The sequence below is a fragment of the Juglans microcarpa x Juglans regia genome, chromosome 1D, assembly GCF_004785595.1.
Source record: "Juglans microcarpa x Juglans regia isolate MS1-56 chromosome 1D, Jm3101_v1.0, whole genome shotgun sequence".
In the NCBI taxonomy this organism is placed as follows: Eukaryota; Viridiplantae; Streptophyta; class Magnoliopsida; order Fagales; family Juglandaceae; genus Juglans; species Juglans microcarpa x Juglans regia.
In genome coordinates, this window is record NC_054594.1 from 4,982,653 (window position 1) to 4,990,380 (window position 7,728).

The 7,728-nt window shown below is 34.4% G+C and overlaps 1 pseudogene; it reads right to left on the bottom strand.

The window, feature by feature from the left end:
- Positions 1-586: 586 nt before the first annotated feature.
- Positions 587-4,698, bottom strand: LOC121255525 (annotated as a pseudogene).
- Positions 4,699-7,728: the final 3,030 nt, after the last annotated feature.

The following is a 7,728-nucleotide window of genomic DNA, read 5'->3' on the forward strand; positions in this document are numbered from 1 at the left end:
AGTACGAAATTATATCAATAAGGTTTCTTCAATTTTCCCTTTAATGAGGTACTTAAAAGTCAAACGAGGGGACCTTAATTTACTAAAGGTTGTTTATGCCTCAAATATGCCCTAAATTAATTAGGACATGTTGAATTTTTCATTGAAACGAATCATGATCAGGAAAAACCCAAAATAGATTTTAAAACCTTCCTATTACGATCATGAAGATAAACCCAAAAATTTTTTAAGTTATATAAATAAGCAAGGATGAGAGATTGAAGTTGAGGAAATCCTCTTACACAACACATCATCTTTAACCCTGTGTAGGCATGAGACCTAAGGTGAAGAATCATTCAAGTTGGGAAACTTCTCCAAAATCAGCATTGGGTCTTCTTCAAGATGAGTCTCATTTAACTTCAACTGGGTAAGATGTGGAGAAATCTTGTTGCAGTGTTCTGGCAATTTCTCTATTTTCTTAAGAGTCGCGTAGTTGATATATGTGAGGACAACTGATCGTTACCATTGGTGTTATTAAATTAAATCCACTCTCTTAACCCAACTATTTTGACTGATCTTTTCTTGACCATGAGCCTCATGATCATGTTAGAGCGCTACAAACCTCTTATTTAGATAGAATATATATATATAATACAAGTTTATTGAAGAAACAAGTCAGCCCAACAAACTTAATTCCAGAGATCAAGACCTCCAAACTCGAGCATTTTTCATCTCATCGATCACCTGCAAATCTCAATTAGAACATGAATACACTTCATGAAGACCTGAAAGGACAAAATTCAATAAGTAGCAAAATTGAATTTAATTGTCACAAATCATCAATGCAACATCACGACCATTGGATAACCTGGATACTCGTATATCAATAACCTGGATTCATTTAATTTTCCCTGTAAATGAGGTACTTAAAACCAAACCACCATTGGATCAACAAATCATCAGGACATGCAGACCCAAAATAGATTTTAAAACCTTTCTATTACGACCATAATCCATAACTTTTTTTTATTAGAATAATGATATATATATATATATATATTTATATATACCTCAACCAACTAATGTGATAACGAGTACTTGTAAAAAAAATGTTTGAAGTTCTTTTTTTTCAATATATATCTGAATTTAAACTCATGATGAAACGACAATGTCCCAGCTGATTTTAGTTCCATGAAAACTGATTTCAAATTTTGCAAGCATTTATACATAATCAAATCAAGATATTTTCATTACAGATATATAGAGCGCAAAAGATACCAAAATAAGACAAGATTAGAGATGCTCTTAAGAAAGAAGTAATTAATTAAATGTACGAAAGTCATTGAAATTAGAATATAGCATGCGTGATAGCGCATTCCAATCAAGTTTTTGAAAAATTTAAGTACATGAAGTCTCCGCTATATATATAATATATATGTATACTGCTATATAGATTACTTCTTTTTTAGCATTAATATTACCTTTGAGTAAAATCTGAAGGCAAGACACGTGTCTGATTTTGTAGAAATCTTGTCCTCCTTCCCCAAGTCTATCTGTGAATGACATGGGCATGCCTATGATTTCCAATTTTTGCAGGGTAGTGACAAACTGAATTCCATCTGGAACCATCCCCAATATGTAGCAGTCTGCAATCTTCAAATGGCTGAGGTTGGGCATGGATTCTTCCTTAATCACCCACTCCTCTAAGTCAATTAAACCAGCAAGGATGAGGGATTGAAGTTGAGGAAATCCTCTTACAGAACAAATCATCTTCTTCCCTCTATAGGCATCAGACCTAAGGTGGATAATCTTTAAGTTGGGTAATTTCTCCAAAGTCAGCATTGGGTTTTCCTCAAGACCAGTGTCATATAACTTTAACTGGACAAGATGTGGAGAAATTTTGTCATGTTCTGGCAATTTTTCTATTTTCCCCCTAAGTCGTAGTTGATATATGTGAGGACAACTCGTTACCATTGGTGTTATATCCACTCTCTTATACCAACTACTATCCCCATTGATCTTAAGAACATGAAGACAATTGAATGTGAAATTTGAAGGAATTAAGTTCTTTCCAAACTCATCAAATCCAGCTGTCGGATCTTTAACATCACATATGAAAACAGGAATATTCACAAGTGTTTGCAGCTTACTAGCATTAGGTAGTTGCAACTTTCCACTCACATTGAAACTCCGAGGTAGATACAGATGCCGCAAGTGCTCCATATTTCTGAACACATCATTTGGCACATTAACTTCCTCATGTGTCGACCGCAAATCTAGTGTTTGCAAGCACTTCAAATTTCCTAGAGATGGGATACTTGTTACATCAATATACCTTAGAGATAAGAATCTCAAGTGGATGAGACTTTTGATCTCAGAGGGGAAATCCACCACCGCAGGGCCTTCGTGATGAGTAGTCATTAATAACTTAAAGACTCTAAGATATTTGAAGTTTCTTAGCATAGACTTATTATCTTTCAAAGGCACAGAGAATGTTAGAAGAGACCTTAGGTGAAAATATTTTTGGGATGTCGATTGAAGTATAAATCCAAGTCTCACGGGATTACTTGATCCACCACTGATAGCAACTCTTTGAACTTCACCAATGGGAGCTTCTATTTCTTCATTGGACTCATCATTAATATTGATGACCTTGAGAAAGTTTTCCAATTTAGCTTTTTCCACACAAAAGTCTCACATAAGATCATGGAGACGACAAGTCTTGATCCCTGCAACAGAACTCTTTGTCCTACTTGTACCATACACCTTTGAACTAGCTCCTATAAATATCATTCTCCAACATCCTCCAGTGTTTCCTTGTTACTTCCAGTTTGAAGTATAAGACCTTCGACCATCCACATTTGAATTAACTCCTTACTCTGTATCTCAAAATCCTCTGGGAAATGGCCTAAATATAGGAAGCACAATTTCAAGTGTGAAGGCAAATCATCATAACTTAAAGCTAACACCGTGCTTATTCCAAGATCTTTCTGTTGATGAATGTATGATTTAACATTTCTATGCACTTGTTTCCACTCTGCTAACGTTTGCTTTGCTGCTAAAAGTCCTCTTTTCCTAAAAATGACGGCCAATGGTAAACCCTTACAATGTCTAACCATCTCTTTTCCTAAAAATTTCATTTCTTCCTTGATTTTAGAATCTGCATTACTAACAACAATGTAAACAATATCATTCCGTCTTGCATTTTAAAAAAAAATCGACCCCATTTTGAGACTCAAAAGCTTTCAATGTCTAATTATAAAGTAACTAAACCATTGTAAGATATGGTCTGAAAGCAGAGTATGCATTGTTATTGAAAGATTGCCTCTTCCACTTGAGGTCATCAAAATCTTGACAAGAACTTGATTCATGGGATATTCTTGAATCCTCTCGTCAAAAAAATCAATATAGATATATGTATGTTCTCATACTTATAATAAATACATGCGTAATTTTGGAAAAAAAAAAATGTCTAGTTTTCATTCAGATTAAAATTCTTTTTCATCTTTTTGTCATTTTCAGAGGATTTAAGGTTCTGTAGGGAAATCAACCAATTCTAGTCGCAAGACTGCAAAACTTCTCGATCATGAATTAAGTAGCAAACTAATTTCATTCTTTTAAGAGAGGCTAAAGCTATAAAACGAATATTTTTTTCGCTCTTAATTCATGTTCAAAACGTTAAGTTAAATAACGTGGAAAAAAATATTACCTCGACTACTAAACCAGCAATCTTTTCATATCAAACACTTTTAAAAAATCTGGCGGATGAGAATTAGATATTGTTTATATACCTTCTGATCTCCATGATATTGCTAAATTTTGAAGCAATTCCCAGCTGTTTTCATCATTTAGAAATGGTAATTTGTGAAGGGGCCCCCTTGGATCTACTCGCAAAGCCAAGTCTTCATTACGAGAGGTAAGCAATATTCTGCTGTTTGTATCATTCATTGGGAAGGCAGCACATAAACTGTTCCAATCCCCAACTTTCCATATATCATCTAGAACCACCGAACATTTCTTTCGGCGTAGAATTTCACAAAGTTCCTTAGCAAGCTCTGCATCTCTCATTTTTCAAATTTTTTTTTCTCTCCGTCAGATGGAGAGCTAAGATCGATCACGACTCCTTCCCAAACAGCTCTCTTTTTACATTGTTGAGAGATACATGCCCAGGCTCGGCATTCGGAGTGACTCTTGACTTGTGGGTGATGATAAGCCTTCCTAGCAAGAGTAGTCTTTCCAAGACCACCCATACCACATATAGAGACGACTCTGTGCTTCTATTTGACCTCCTGTCAAACATGCCACTACTTTTTCCAAGTTATCCTCCAATCCAACAACATGGAGGATAACCTGAAGAAAGTGGTGGCATGTTTGACAGAAGAGGTCAAATACAAGTATAGAGTCAATTTTGAGGGCATACCTCTCAATAATATCTTCGGCATCATAAGCAACATTTCTGATATCTGCAACCCACTTGCGTGCACTATCTCTTTCGTTTTGCCTCGTATCTGCATCTTTTAGGAGACTTCGGATTAGTTTGAGCTCATCTTGTAGCTGTTCAACTTGGTCACTCACCCCATGCAAGGATATTGCTTTTTGTATGAGCAAATCACCAAGTCTTCCCACCACACCAGAGACAATTTCCTCGGCCATTTTTCTTCACGCAAAAGAGGGGATGGATGGGATCGAACTTTGATTGTAACTTGGCTCAGATTTTGCAAGAAAGTATTATGTTATGTGGTGTTGCTGGTTTAATGGGAAAAGAAGCATGGAGAGAGTAGGTTCGACACCAAAACCGCGTGAAACACATAGTACCCTTTATACATCTTCTCTAACTTTGATTGGCCCGAAGCAATTCAGAAGAAAAAGGGGCGGTATGGGTCCCCCGAAAATCTGCAAAAAGTCTTCATTTTTAAACCGCTTTGACTGAGTGCACTTTATTTTTAAACTGCTTTGAAGATTTAAATGCATGATTCGGCCTCGTTTGTATGCAAACAGAGCTGTGTGCACTTTAAAGCAGAAAGCCAGAAACTGCTTTGAACATCAAAAGCATTCGGATCTGAAAAGGTGAGATTATTGACCGAGTCCACACCTGACAAAATTCAGATTTTAGAATATTACTGAACCCACAAACCCACGTGAACCCAACTACAAAGTTCCCTTATTTGCGTTTGTTTTTTTTAGAAAACACTATGTCTACAGAAAAAATCTATCGGAAATTTTTTTATTTTTTTTAATTTTTTTTTTTACTTAAAAGTTAAATAAGTATTTTTAAATGAATATGTATTTTTTTTAAAAAAAAAAAAATATTATAGTAACGTTCTTGTTTTGTTTCTTTTAATTCCAGGTTTGGCGCGGAAGTGGACAAATGTTTCAGATGAACAGTACTGTTTAATGTGGAACTCAAATCTTTTATAACTTTTCATAAATATATTTAACGTTAATTGATTTCAATTTTTTATGAATAATAATAAATTTAATAGTGAAGTGAGTTATATGAAACCTATCTAAATCGAATTTAAAATATATTTAGATATTAATATGAGTTTAATATTTTTTATGAAAAATTAAAAAAAGTTATGGATTCTACGTATTAGAAGGTTTTAAATTGGAATGAATTTAATAATTTGATAATTGTGTATTTAGATGTTAGAATCAATTTAAAATTAGACTGAACTCAACTAAACTCAACTGAGTTTAGGAACCAAACCCAACCTCAACTCATCTTAACATTCAAATATACTTTAAACTTATTTTAAGTAAATCTTACAAAATTCACACAACCATCTCAATTCACTATTATTCATAAAAACTTAACTCAACTCCATCTCTAAAACCAAATTTTTTAATATGTACCCTGCATTATGTATTACTTTTCTAACTTAAAAATTGCCTATATTTTTTTTTTAAAAAAACAAAATTGACTCTGTACTATGACGGGGGGAAAGTTCAATGAAACTCCCTCTCATTCCTCATTAATGATTCTTTAGGCCTTCATCCATGTGATGAAATTTTTTTTTTATTCATTTTTTTGGAAAAAAGAATTAATGTACATAGCTAGCTAGGAGAAATCAGATGTTATTATATTTCATTTCATGTTCATTATAATTTTTTCAAGTTTTCATACAAAATATAATAAACAATTCAACTTTTTTAAACCTCAAAATAATCATAATAGTGAAAAATAATATTATAACAATATTTTATTTAATTTTCATATTTTATTTCAACTCATTATCCAAACGATATCTTAATGTAAGGGGCAAAGAACCTTAGCATGTATGGATAGCAAGTTCAGAAGGGATGGGATAGTAAATATATGATTACATATCATAGTTAAAATTAAAGAGACTTGAGAATTAATTAAGATCGGTTAAAAGTTATGAATAATATTAATCCATCATGATAACCATAGAATTATTGTTCTCAACATGAGTTCATGAACAATGGGGGTGAACACTAGGCCCGTTCAAAAAAACACTATAGCCCGACCTCGCCCAATAAACTTTTTTTCCCACCCGTTAAATGCGGGTTAACTAAACAATGGGTTCCAACCCGCTATTTAATAGGTGAAAGAGCAGCCCGTCGCTTAGCTCCATTCCAACTAGACGGCTCTCTCTCCCTCCCTCCTCGATCACGCCTGTAGGAAACTGAATCTCTCCCTCCCTCCTTTCGATCACTGCCACTCCTTTCAACTACAAAGACGACGTCGAGATAATCTCTCAAACGCAACAAAAACAATCGCGGGCTTGAAGCTTTCTTACAAGTGCACCAATTGCAATAAAGCCTTCCCTTCCTACCAAGCCCTTGGCGGCCATAAGGCCAGCTACCGTAAGTCCTCCGAAGCCGCCACAGCCACGATCACCGCCAACGACAACAACCACCTATCAACTTCCTCCTTCAGAATCGCTGCCCGCACGAGCGGCAAGACCCACGAGTGCTCCATCTACCACAAGACCTTTCCCACTGGCCAGGCCTTGGGTAGCCACAAGTGCTGCCACTATGATGGTGGCAATAGCCCTATCAACACCAACGCCAACAACGGCGTGACCTTCTCTGAAGGCGGTGGCTCTAGCCTCGAGCCACCATGTTTCGACTTGAACCTATATTTATCCGTTTTCATAACTATTATCATCTCATCTAATCATTATAAATTTTTTAAATTTTCACGTAAAAAAAATAAATAATTTAACTTTTTTAAATGTTAAAATAAAAATAATATTAAAAAATATATTCTAACAATATTTTACTTAACTTTTAATTTTTATCTCAATTTATTTTATCTTTTTTGCAAAAATAAGCGATTCATCTAATGATTCGTACATGTGTTGGCTCATGTTAGCGTGGCTGCGACATATTGGAAAGAAAAATGGAAAAGAAAGAAAAGAAAATGGGAGAAAGAAAAGAAGATTCCTTTTATGACGTTTATTTTTGTCTCTGCTTGAATGTCTTCTTCCTTTATTTTTCTCTATACCCTATGATTATTGTGATTCTTTGAGGACACCAGTACGTGATAAGTACACACCTCCCAGTGTGGATATCTTCTGTCATTTTTATTATGGCCCATCCAATTTAGAGATATACATATAATTTAATTCGTATATATAATAGATTTTTTTTTATAACAGTAATTCTATTAATCAGCAAAAAAACATTACAAACTTTGTCTATCAACCCAAACAACCGAACTAATAAACTCAGAAAAAAATCTTTCCCACACATTTATATCTTCAATATTCCAAGCAAACT